A 14,223-nucleotide genomic window follows, 5' to 3' on the forward strand; every position below is an offset into this window, starting at 1 on the left:
TATATAATAACAGTGGATTTCCCTATGTTCTTCAATTTGAATAGGAACCTTACAGTAGTTAGCATAGAGATTAAAATGATTAACACATGTCCATTGCTAGTAAGCATTCAATAAATATTAGTATTTCTATTGTCATTATTTTTATTATGAAGTGTAGCTAATTTTTTTATTCAAGAGGTCAGGAGCCCATCATCTAAAGAAAGCTTGCCCAGTGCCCCTTGAGCCTGGAGACTACCCTAGAGCAGAGATCTAGAGAAGGAAAGCTTTCATGCGCATCAGAGACTAATCCTCTGGGGAAAGCACAGGTTCTACCCAATCTAGGTCCTGCTGCCTGGCATCAGTTCACCTATCACCAGAAGAAAAAAAAAAAAAAAAAAAAGGATAGTGGTATTGATGTCCTGTTCCAGGAGACTCTAAGCAAGGTTCTTTTGGTAATTGACTATACAACTCAAGTCTGAGGATAGAAGTTGTCCTCTGTGGGACCAATGGACATTGTCAGAATTTTTTTTAAAGAGAAGCCAAGGTTTTTGGTATTTGCTAATTGCCATGTCCTCTGTTTGTGGATCTAAGGAATGGAAATACTCTCTTATTTTTGGATCTGTTTAAATACAGGGCAACACTATGGCTAAACTGGGTGAGAACCCACCCTGGGACTCTAAGACTTGCTGTTCTGTTAACAGTGGAAGTCTCAGCCTCTGTCTGAGGAACATATTTCACTTATTCATTTACTAGTTGTCAGTTGAGTATTTCCTGTGTCTCGTGTGCTGAGCAATATAATTGAGTTTTACTTCACTCATTGCATAGTGTTGCCTAAGGTTTGCTTGATCTTTATTCTCTTTTAAATTCTCACCTATTAATTGAAGAAAGACTTTGTAGAGAATGGCATGCCCTCTGCTGTCTTGTTAACATCCCAAACCTTAACATAATGCATTTTGGCAGAGTATGTCTTATCTGCCATTGTCTCTTCTCTATAGTCTCTACTTTGTCTATATCCTGCAAACAGACTTACTCATATGTTCTCAAGACTATTGGCTTTCCCCTTGAGCAGAAATCTCAACTTTTTCATCATTATTAAATGAGTTAATATTTGAAATGCTTAAAATAGTGCCTGGCACATATAAGTAATAAAATTGATGAAAAAGACATACCCATCTGTCTCAACTCAGCACACACCAAATTATTCTTTTTAAAATTTTTTTATTTGTTCTAATTTGTTGTACATGACAGTAGAATGCATTTATATATTTTGATAGATCATACATAAATGAAGTGTAACTTCTCATTTTTCTGATTATACATATTGTAGGATCACATTGGTCATGCAGTCATACATGTACCTGAGGTAATGAGCACCAAATTATTCTAATCCACTTCCAGAGTATATGCACTTCACTTCTTCTCCACCTGTTGGGTCTCAGTGATCCTATATGTCTTGTAAGTATCCCAGGGTGTGTCCTATGGCAGTTCAACAGTAAGTGTTGTATGCTCTGCAGTCTGTAAATTACAATGATACCAGGCAGTATTAGGGAAGCTTCCTTGGGAATAAGTACCTCTGGGTGGGTCCTCTGCTTAGGCACACTGCTGAAGGTACAATACCCTTCCCAGTTGTGGAGTCAATAGTTGACTCATTCTAGAACTTTCTGGAACACAGATGTATCCTGGAAATAGGGTCAGGGGGATACTGAAGAGTGTGATCTATTGAGGAGCAGATGATCAATCACATCCCTCCTTGACTTAAAGTCTCCCTTTCTTTTCCCTACTCTCATTTCAGATCTTTCCACCGCTACCTTTGCCTTCTGAACTCAAGGCCTTCTTCATTCCCTTTTACAAATTTGAGATTATCTCTTAGGGAGAGCACGGTGAAAGAAAACTGCTCAGCTTATGGCAGTCAGGAATCAGAGAGGGCAGGGGGAGAGTGAGAGTAAAGAAGGGGTCAGGGACAGACAGTCCCCAAGGCCATGGCCCCCAGTGATCCATCCTATACAGCCACACCCCACCTACCCAGTTGTTCATTCAGCCAATGGACTAATTCACCAATAAGGTTAGAGCTCTAATCCCAAAATCTTACCTCTCAACTTTGCTGCATTGGGGATTATGCCCTCAATACAGGAGCCTTTTGGGGAACATTCTAGATCCACACCATAATAGAGGGATTATAGAGGAATTAACTCATAGAAACCCAAGAGTCCTGTCTGTTCTTTCTACGATCAGGGAGGGTTCAGTCCTAGGAGCCTCAAAGCCCGTATATCTTCTTGGAGATTAAGATCACTGTTCCCCCTACCTTTTCCTCACACCCCTGCCCCACGGGCACATTCACACAAATGTACATGGCAAGTATGGAATGAGGATGTTGCCTGTCATATTCTTGTAAAAACCATAAAACAGTCTAGAGTTTCACTGGAACATATTGCTACATTTAAAATGATGCAGACACGTAACAACCGTTTGCACACATATGAGCTGGCTTCCTGAATTTGAAGACTGCTTTTTATGAAGAGCTATGGATGTAGTTATCTGTAAATTGTATGTTATATCTGTTCTTTTTGACTTTGCTGATTATAGTCAGGAGGGGGATGAGGGGAGTTTTTGAAGGTCTGAAAAGACCATCTGTATGTAGTCATGCTTATATTTCTGATATAATAAATAAACAATAAACATCATCATCACAGTTAATGTCTATTAAGCACTTGCTTAATGCCATGTTGAACTAAGTATCTCATTTTCTCCTCATAAAACCCCGATAGGTTAGATTATATTCCTATGTCAAGACATCTCTAAAGTTAAACAAAATTGCTGTATCTCACACCCCCTTATTGCTAAAGAAGAGGTGCAGTACTTGGTAGATCTCTTTGGAAGCAACATATTCCTCACTTAAGTGTACTGCTCTTAAACCATTGCTATCAGTTTTGAGTGAGGCCTAGGGCAAGAGAAGTCTCTACAACATTCCAGATTGCCATGGAAGCTGCTTACTACTTGAGATTTATGATATGGCAGATATGATGTCACCTGAAGTAACTGTCACAACTATGCATGTTGAAAGGAGCAACAGAACAGAATTACAGCATAGACTTCTAGGATTTCAGAGCAAAACTATCCTCTTTGCTGCAAAGAAACATTCTTTTGAGAAATAGCATCTAGTTTGACACTATCTTACTAGAAATTTAATGCTTAGCCATGGGACATCAAGTGACCATGCAACCTGTATGGCTTATCATGAGTGAGGTGTAATTGAACCACAAGGTTATGCATGAAGAGTGGCAAATCCATCCTCAAAAGGAAATGCATATATCAAAAATGACTGAACTGTAGCAGGCATGAGTAGGTGGTATGAGCAGGTGACTTTGACTGAGAAGGCATTCACTTTGGCTGCATAGCCTTCCTCCCTCAGTCCACACCTATAACCTTACATAGATTTTTTAAAGTCATGATTATTAGTGTATATTAATTGTACAAAATAATGGGATTCATTGTGACAATTTCATACATGCATACCTCCCTCTGGTCTCCTTCCCTTTCCCTAACATTCCTATTTTTTCTTTTTTTAATTTCTAGATTCACATATGAGAGAAAACATGCAACACTTGTCTTTCTGAGTATGGCTTATTTAACTTAACATGATGATCCCCAGTTCCATCCTTTTTCCTGCAAATAACACTGTTTCATTCTTCCTTATGGCTAAATAATATTCATATAACTAGCTAACTAAAGAAGAAAAACTAGGGCTTCTTTCACAGATGGTTTTGTACAATCTCCTGGCAATAAATGGAAGTAGGCTGCAACAGCATTGCAACCTTAAATAAGATGGTTCCTGAAGGAAAGTTGTGTTGGTCAGCTTTGCATCACTGTGCCCAGATACTTGTTAAGAACAGTTCAGAGGAGGGAAAGTTTATTTTGGTTCATGGTTCTAGAGGTTCGGTCCATGGTCAGTGGAGTCTATCACTCTGGACCGAGGTGAGGCAGAACATCATGGCAGAAAGGTGTGGTGGAGAAGAACTACTCCATTCATGGCAGTCAGGAAGCAAAGAGGAGAGGGGTGAAAAGGAGCACAGGGAAGATGGACCCTCAGGGAACCCCTAGTGAGCAACCTTCTCCATCCACCTGCCTATAGTTACCACCCAATTAGTCCAAACTAGGATGGACTGATTAGGTTACAGCTCCCATAATTGAACTATTTTACCTCAGAATATTCCTGCATTAATAGGAGCTTTGGGGAGACACCTCATATCCAAATCATAACACAAGTGATAAAGGAAGTCCTTCATATGCTAGTGGAGAACTGATATTCTTCAAACAATTAAATCGATGAGCTAGTGTCAGAAAGTGGAAAGTTCTATACTAAAAACAAAATAGAAATTGTTTCTATTTTGAGACAGAATGAGACAACCACTAGCATCAGCAACAGTGGTTGGAGGGGTTGGGAAATTCCACATGTAGTTCCAAGTCCTTTATCTGTGTTAATGCAGTCAATCTTCACAACAGTCTTCTGGGGTAGACATCATTATTCTGATTTTACAAATGAAGAAGCTGAGGCGTAGAGAGGTTGAGAAGTTTGTCCCAGCACAAGGATGGCAGGCAGAGTAATCTGTCTAGATGCATGGGCAGGGTAGTCCCAAGATTCTCAGCAACACCCACACTTTCTACTTCCAGCTTATTTCTCAATGTTTGCCCAGGTATTCTAAAAGTCATCCCTTTGTCTTTATAATCAATTCCCATTTCTATGTGAGGTCACATTTGTTGGCCCATGTTCCCTACTACCAGAAGATAGATAGATATAATGAATAGAAGAGCAATTCCCACTTTCAGTAGATTTAAACCTTCATGAAAAGCAAGATTCTTCTCTTTTCCATATTAGCACTGGGGGAGGGGCATACTTTCTTTCCATCAGGTACTGAGGGATGAATGGAGTTTGCACAAATAAATATTTGAGAGATGTGGTCACCTTGAATCTGAAACTGAGTAACAGGGTTGGATATTGAACACAGATAATCAGGAAATTAGTTTATTTGGAACGAGGAACATGAATTTCTCAGTAAGATTCCTTTTGAGCAGATTTGTTTTCAGTGACCATCTCACTAGAGTTGGTCAACTACTGTACCTTGAAGAGATTTATAGCTCAGATGTTGTTCCATCAGTAGCCACCTGTAAAGTCTGCCCTTTCCTCTGAAGATCTCTTCTCTGCCTCTCATTGGCATTCCTCAGAAGATAAGTTTCCTTTTTAGGACAAGCTCTGATCACACAGAATGAAAAACAGGTGACCAGGATGGAGATGAGTGTAACCACAGAGCTTCCGTGGTCCGAGGTGATGGGGACCAGACTCTTGCACCTGTTGGAGAGAAGGAACTTAGAGGATCTTCACAAGCCTCCCCTGCACCAACCAGAGAGCCAGCCTTGCCTGAAGGTCATGGGGGAGGTAGAGAAGAAGCCAGACTTGTTTCTTCTGTTTGAAATTGTCAAAAAAAAAAAAAAATGTGGGGGGCAGGAAAAGGAAAAACCAAAGAGTAGCACAGAACTATTAATCTTCCAGATTTTAAATTGTAACCTCTGAGAACTTTCTTAAAAACCCACTAACCACTATTTCCTCTTTTTGTGACTACTTCCCTTTGTTCTTTTTTTGACTCTTCACACCATATGTAAAGCAACCTGTCCTACTTGATAAGCTGAGGAAACCATAGTTGTTGAAGAAGAATCATATTAATTGCCCATTGACAGGGAAGAGGGGAAAGTTTCATGTCAAGAGCAGTTTGTATAGAGAGGTCCATTCTACTGCCTTCAATTCAAGGAAGGGAGAGTGGAGAATTTACACGTGTCAGAAAAAAAATAGTCTGCAAATAGTATTTCACTGACAAGAAAGGACAGTAGGGGCAGGAAGTAGAGACTCACAGGGACCTGTAAGAGGCTCAGCATTGTCAGTTGTGGCTTGATGTGCCTCTCTCTTTATTAACCAGCAAGGCACTGCTTTGACTGTGTATATTAAAAGTTTTTTTCCTTTAAGTGTGTAGTACATTAAAAAATTGTGGATGTTTTAATCTATATTACATTATACTCACTTTTGGAAAAATGAAGCTCTTTCTAGACTGAAGGATCCAAGGTTTATGATTTTTTAAAATGATAACCCTTAGTCTGTGATTCTGAAATGATCCTTTGCTGTTACCAATTCCTACCTTTAGTCCATTCTCTCCATCACTGTCTTTCTAGCTGGTGGAACTAAGGAAAGGAGCCTGGTCAACTGCAGATACTAGGAAGTGAAGGTAGAACTCTGGAAAAGGGAGACACTGAGGAAGCCCTATAATTTTGTGTGTGGACAATACTCAAGTCCAGGCTGACTCCATATGCATGTACAGGACAGTCTCAGAGCAATACAGTGAAAAATTAAAAGAGCTGAATTAAACTTTGAGCTACCACCAACAGAAGGAAAGAGTCTAACTGGATTAAATGCTGGCTAATACAAAAACATCAACATTATTCTGATGAAGATTACAGAACACAGAATCTACACAACCTAACATTTGTAACATCCAAGATATAATAAAAATCATTCAGTGTAGAAGGAACCAGGAAAATGTGATCAATTTTCCAGGATAAAGATAAACTTACAACAACTTCAAATGTCTCTGAGGTTGAAATGATGTGGCAACAATTTAACAGCCACTACATACTCAATGAAGTGAAGGAAAATATACACAGAATAAATGAAAAGGCAGAAAATTTTTGTAGAGATACATAAATATCAGAGAAACAAACAGAAATTTTAGAAATACATCTATTATATTTGAAAAAAGTGATCAAATGAAATTTACAACAGAAAGGATAGGTCAGAGGAAAGAACCAGTGAAATTGAAAATGTATTAATACAAATTATTTGATCTGAAAGAAAGTTAAAAAAATAACAGAAACTTAGGGACATGTTGGACAATATGTAAAACTATAACATATTGAAATCTAAACAGGAGGTAAGAGACACATAATAGGGAGGAGGGATAGTAAAAGGAATGACATTGGAATGAATCTCACATAGTTTTCCAATGTACATATGTGAAAACATCACAGTGAATCCCACCATCATGTGTATCCACAAAAATGGGATCCTAAATAGAATAAGATGTATTTCATGCTTGTATAATTAAATCAAAGTGGATTCTACTGTCGTGTATAGTTTTTAAAAAAATGAAAATTTAAAAATCACAATTGAAATAATCTCAAATTTTGTGGAAAACATACATTTGCCAATTTGAAAAGGTCAATGAACTCCAAAGAGGATAAATTCAAACACCACCATGCCCAGACAATAACAATCAGGCTGTTGAAAGCCAAAGATAAAGACAAAATTTTAAAAACAGATAAAAATGCTATATTATTTGTAGAACAATGATTTGAATAACTACAAACTTCTCTCAGAAATCACTGACACAGTAAGACAGTGGGACATTTTAAAGTGTTGAAAGAAAACAATTTCAAACCATTTTTTTTATTATTATTATTTTTTTTTTATTGTAAACAAATGGGATACATGTTGCTTCTCTGTACATGGCGTAAAGGCATACCATTTGTGTAATCATAAATTTACATAGAGTAATGTTGTTTTTTATATATAGCAAAAGTAACATCTTCAACTGGGTGCAGTGGTGCATGTCTGTAATTCCAGCAACAGGAGGATCACAAGTTCAAAGCCAGCCTCAGCAACTTGGCGAGGCCCTAAGCAACCCAGTGAGACCTTGTCTCTAAATAAAATACAAAAAAGGGTTGGGGATGTGGCTGAATTCAATCCTCAGTAACAAATAACAAATAATAACAACATCTTTAAACATAAAATAACATCCGAACACAAATGCAAAAAACTAAAAACAAAACCCTTAGAGACTCATTGCCAAAAGACTAAGAAATTGTAAAGGGAATCCTTCAGGTTGAGGAGAAATGCAAGCAGAGGTAAGATGGATCATCAGGAAAAATTAGGAACATTGTAGATGGTAAATATCTAGGGATAATAAAATACTACGTTTTATGCTTAAATTATGTTAAATATATAAGACTACATAAAGCATAAATTATAACAATTTCTAGTGTGGTTTTTAATGTATGCATATATAGCACCTATTGTGATTATCCTATAAATGTTTGCTAGGACAGACATATACAAAGACATTTATTTTGTTTCATGATTTCTATATTTTGGTGTTAACTTTTTGAGTTCTTTATATATTATGGTTATTACTCTCCTGTCTGAAAAGCAGATGGCAAAGATCTTCCCCTTTCTGTAGGCTCTTTCTTCACACTTTTAATTGTTTCCTTTGTTGTGTGGAAACCTTTTAATTTGATGCTATCCCACTTATTGATTCTTGGTTTTATTCCTTGTGGTTTAGATGTCTTGTTAAGGAAGTTGGTACCTGTGCCAATGTGTTGAAGTGTTGGGTGTACATTTTCTTCTAGAAGTTTCAAAATTTCTGGTCTAATTTTTAGGTCTTTGATCCACTTTGAGTTGACTTTTGTGCAGGGTAAGCGATAGGGATCAAGTTTCATTCTTCTTCATAGGAATATTCAGTTTTCCCAGCACTATTTGTTAAAAAGTTATCTGTTCTCTAACATAGATTTTTGGCATAGATATTTGTCAAATATCAGATGACTGTATGTATATGGGTTTGTCTCCGTGTCTACTCTGTTCCACTGATCTTCTTGTCTGTTTTGCTGCTGAGATCACAGGTTTTGTCACTGTAGCCCTGTAGGATAATTTGAGATCTGTATTGTGATGCTCAGGATTGCTTGGGATATTCTGGGTCTCTTATTCTTCCAAATAAATTTTAGAACTTTTTCCTTAGGTCTGTGAAGAATGTTATTTTACTTTGATGGGGATTACATTGAATGCTTTTGGTCACATGGTAATGTTTTTTGGAGAGGAGGGATACCAAAGATTGAACCCAGGAGTGCTTAAACACTGAACCACATCCACAGTCTTTTAAAAATATTTTATTTTGAGAGAGGATTTTGCTAAGTTTCTTAGGGCCTCACTAAGTTGCTAAGGCTGGCTTTGAACTGTTGATCCTCTTGCCTCAGCCTCCTGAGCTGCTGAACCACTGCACCTGGCCCAAGTGGCCATTTTGATATTGATTCTGCCCATCCAAGATAATGTGAGTTCTTTACATCTTCTAAGTTCATCTTCAATTTCTTTCTTCAATGTTCTATAGTTTTCATTGTAGAGGTCTTTCACTTCCTTCATTAGATTAATTCCCAAGTACTTTATTTTATTTTTTTGAGGTTATTATGAATGGGGTAGTTTTCCTAGTTTCCTTTTCAGCAGATTCATTATTGGAGTATAGAAAAGCAATTGCTTCATGTATGTTGGTCTTGTATACTGCCACTTTATAAATTTATTTATTAGGTCTAGAAGTTTTCTGGTGGAGTTTTTTTTTTTTTTTATTTTGGGGGGTGTCTTCTAAATATAGGAGCATGTCATCAGCAAGCAGACAGAATTTGACTTTTTAAAAAGTTGTAACAACATTACTCTATGTAAATTTATGATTGCACAAATGGTATGCCTTTACGCCATGTACAGAGAAACAACATGTATCCCATTTGTTTACAATAAAAAAATAAAAAAGAAAAAAGAAAAAAAAAAGTTGTATCTCTTTAATTTCTTTCTCTTGTCTGATTGCTCTGGCTAAAAATTTAAAGATTATGTTGAATAGGAGTGGTAAGAATGGACATCCTTGCCTTGCTTCTGTTTTTTGAGGAAATGCTTTCAGTTTTTCTCTATTCAGTATCATGTTGGCCTTGAATTTACCATATACAGTCTTTAGAATGTTGAAGTAAATTCCTTCAATCCCAAGATTCTCTGCTGTTTTAAACATGAATGGGTGCTGAACTTTGCTGAATTCTTTTTCTGCATCAATTGAGATAATTATGTGATTCTTGTTCTTAACTCTATGTGGTGAATTACATTTACTTATTTTTGTATGTTGAACCAATCTTGCATTCTTGGGATGAAATCCACTTGATCATTGTGCACTATTTTCTTAACATGTTTTTGAATGTGGTTTGCAAATAATTTGTTAAGTATTTTTTCATCTATATTCATCAACACGTCTTCAAATATGTTGGTCTGAAGTTTTCTTTCCTTGATGTGTCTTTGAGATTTTGGTACAAGGATGATACTGATTTCATAAAATGAATTTGGCAGTGATCTTTTCTATTTCATGGAACATTTTGAGGAAGATTGTCATTAGTTATTCTTCAAAGGTCTAGTCGAACTTGACTGAGAATCCATCTGGTCATGGGCTTTTCTTTGTTGGAAAACTTTTAATAGTTGCTTCAATTTTGTGACTTGATATTGGCCTGTTTAAGTTTTCTGTATCTTCATAGATCAGTTTGGGTAGGTCATATGTCCTAGATATTTGTCAATATCTTTGCGATCATCTAGCTTATTGAAGTTTAAAGTTTCAAAATAGTTTCTGATGATTCTCTGGATATTTTAGAAGTATCTACATATTGCCTTTTTATCTCTAATTTTTGTCAATTTGAGTTTTCTCTTTCTTGGCTGGTTTAGCTCAGAGTTTATCAATCTTATTTATCTTTTCAAAGAACCAACTGTTTCATTGATCCTTTGTATTATTTTTATTCTCAAGTTTTAGTTTTGTCTCTGATTTTAATAATTTCCTAGGTTCTGCTGATTTTTTAATTAGTTCTTTCTTTTCTAGGATCTTGAAGTGTATGTTAGATTATTTATTTAGTATCTTTATAGTTTTTAATGCAGTAACTTAGTGCTATAAACTTTCCTCTTAGAATTGTCTTCATATTCTCCCAGAGATTTTGATGCGTTGTATCTCTGTTTTTATTTGTTTCTAAGAATTTTTTTATTTCAACCCTGATTTCTTCTGTGGTGCATTCCTCATTAAAAGTTATTATTTAATCTCCAGGTGTTATAATGGTTTCTTATTTTTATCTTGTCATTGATTTATCATTTTATTCCATTATTATCTAATAGGATGTAAGGAATTATCTCTATATTTTTGTATTTGCTAAAATTTGCTTTGTGACCTAAAATATGATCTATTTTAGAGAATGTTCCATGCATAACCCAGAAGAAAGTGAATTCAATTGTCTGGTGAAATAATCTGTATATGTCTGTTAGGTTCATTTGATTAATAACATTTTTTAGTTCTGAAGAGTCTATAATTAATTTATGTTTGGAAGACCTATCTAAGGGTGAGAGAGGTGTGCTGGAAATCAGCCAGTATTATTGTATTGTAGTCTATTTGATTCTTCTTATTGAGAAGGGTTTGCTTTATGTACATGGAAATGCAATTGTTTGGGGTATAAATATTTACAATCATTATCTGCTTCCCTTAACTAGTATGAACTGATTTCCTCTGTATCTTCTGATTAATTTTGTCTTGCTGTCTACTTTGTCAGATATGAGAATAGCTACCCCTGTTTGTTTTTGGTTTCCATCTGCACAGTGTGTCTTTGCCCTTCCTTTCACCATCAATCTGTAGATGTCCTTGTCTGTAAGGTGAGTCTCTTGTAAATAACATATGATTGGATATGATTGGGTCTTGCTTTTTAATCCAATCTGCCAATCTATATGTTTTGATTGAAGAGTTTAGACCTTTTATATTCAATGTAATTATAGACAGAACATTTTTATTTTCTGCCAGTTTTACTTATTTCTAATGCTTAGTTCAGACATGATTTTCCTTTAACTATTCTTCTAGTGCAATTCTTTATTCTGTTTTTCATTTTTGTTTTTCATTTCTGCTGCATGAACTACTTCATTGAGTATGTTTTACAGTGTACATTTAGTTGTTATGAATTCTTTTAATTTCTGTTTATCATGGAAGGTTTTATTTCATCCTAAATTTTGAAGGATAATTTGCTGGATACAGTAATATTGGTTAGCACCTATTTTCTTTCAGAGCATGGTACATATTATTCTAAGCTCTCCTGCTTTTAAGGTCTAGGTTAAGAAATCAGTTGAAATCTGAATTGATTTGCCTCTAAATGATTCTTAAATTTGTTCTCTGAATATTATCCCAGATATCTTGAATATTCTGATCATGGTCTCTTAACATCTTTTCTTTGTTGCTGACCTTATTTTCAATGTTATATACATTGTATTCTAGGCCTGAGAATCTGTCTTCAAGGTAGTCTAAAGTATTGATGATGCTTTCCTTTGAATTTTTATTTGATTAATTGACTCATTTATAAGATTTCCCTTTCTTTTTCAGAATCTTTATCTCTTGAATTGAATTGAAACATTCACTCATTCCTGCATTGTCTAAGTTCATTCCTTACATCCTCTTTCAACTTGTTGAACATTTTAACTATGAACTTTCTAAATTCTTTCTCTGACATTTCCTCCTCTGTGGGGTCCAGGGGTTTGGTTGTTGAAGTGTTGTGGGCAATATTTTTGGTGTGCTTGTTTTGTGATTATTTTTAGTTGCATGAGATCAGATGTGGAATTTTCCACTTGTGGCATCCTGTGGGAGCTCAAAACTTTTAGATTTGGGGGCTTTTCAGATTTCAGATTAGGGATGCTCAACTTGTAGTACTATATCTACTGAGAGCTTGCATTCATTATCAAACATTTTTCACAAAGAAAAAATTAAGTCCAATTGTGTGTATTTTATCAAATATTTAAGAAATATATCAATCCTATGTAAATTCTTTCAGAAAATTGAGAAAAGTTATCAAATTACACTAACAATAAGCAATTAGAAAATGAACTAAAATCTCCATTTATAATACCACACACAACATAAAATGATTAGGAATAAACTTAATCAAAGTTATATGAAAGGGAATTAAAGAAGACCTAATGAGATGAAAAGGTCATGTGAAGTTTGTGAATTGAAAGCTTCATTTTGTTAAGATGGAAATTCTCCCCAAATTGGTGTAGAAACTCAATGTAATCCTAATCAAAGAATTTTTTTTAATAAACTGAAAAGTTGATGTAAGGTTGGGGTTGTGGCTCAGTGGTAGAGCACTTGCCTAGCATGGGTGAGACACTGGGTTCGATCCCCAGCACCAAATTAAAATTAATTAATTAATTAATTAAAGGTATTGTGTCAATCTACAACTAAAAAATAATGTTTAAAAAAAGTCAGTGTAAAATATATATGGAAAGGCAAAATACCCAGATTAACCAAAATCATTTTGGGAAAAACAAAAGAACAAATTTGGTGGTTTATACCAAGTGATCTCAAGTTCTACATCCAGCAACTGTAACCAAGAAAGTGTCTATTTTTGCACAAGGAGAGAGCCTTATGGTCCATTCCAAGTTAAAATAAATAAAACAATATAGTCCCAAAGTAGGCTCACACCTACATAGTCAATAGGTTGTTGCCAAAGGTGACAAGATAATTCACTCTCTTCAGGCAGTTTGCAATGGATATCTGTATAGGAAAAAATTAGTATCAACCCCGACCTCAGGCTATATATAAAAATTCTCTTGAAATGTGTCACTTACAAATACAAGGCTAAAGTATTAAATTTCTAGAAGAAAGTATAGAAGAAAAATTTTAAGACATTTGGTTAGATAAATATTTCTTAAACAGAATATACAAAGTATGAACTATTAGAGAAAAATGATAAATCCAATCAAATTAAAAATTTCAAAAGTCACAAACTGAGGGAAAATACTTGATAATCAAGTATCTGACAAAATTATAAAGCATTTTACATTTTAAAAATGTACATTTTGATATTCCCTCAAACTTCCCACAAAAAGGCAATGAGTACCTACTAAGGCAACTGGACACTTCTAAGAAAAAAATGAATAATTTTCCTTGAACTATACACAAACACATACAAAAAAAACCCACTCTACGCAGATCTTAAACCTAACTTTAAAAGTGAAAACTAAAAACTTCTAGGAAAAGAGTCTCTTGATTTGGGGCTTAACAAATTTTCTCATACTGGAAACATAAAATGTAAATCATAAAAGGACAAAGTTAATAAATTTGACTACATCAAAACTAGACACATCTGCCCATCAAAAGATGCCATTAGGAAAATAAAGATCAAGCTACAGATAAATATGTAAATCGGACAAGAATATATAACGAATTCATACAACTCAGATAATAAAAAGACTACCAAAAAAGAAGTGATGAAAGATTTGAACAGAAAAATCACAAAATATCTAAAGAAAGTCAGTAAGGACTTGAGGAGATGGTCAACATCAGGGAAATGAGAATTAAAATCATAACACCACATTAAACTATATTCCGTACT

The sequence above is a fragment of the Sciurus vulgaris genome, assembly GCF_902686455.1.
Source record: "Sciurus vulgaris genome assembly, chromosome: 1".
Taxonomy (NCBI): Eukaryota; Metazoa; Chordata; class Mammalia; order Rodentia; family Sciuridae; genus Sciurus; species Sciurus vulgaris.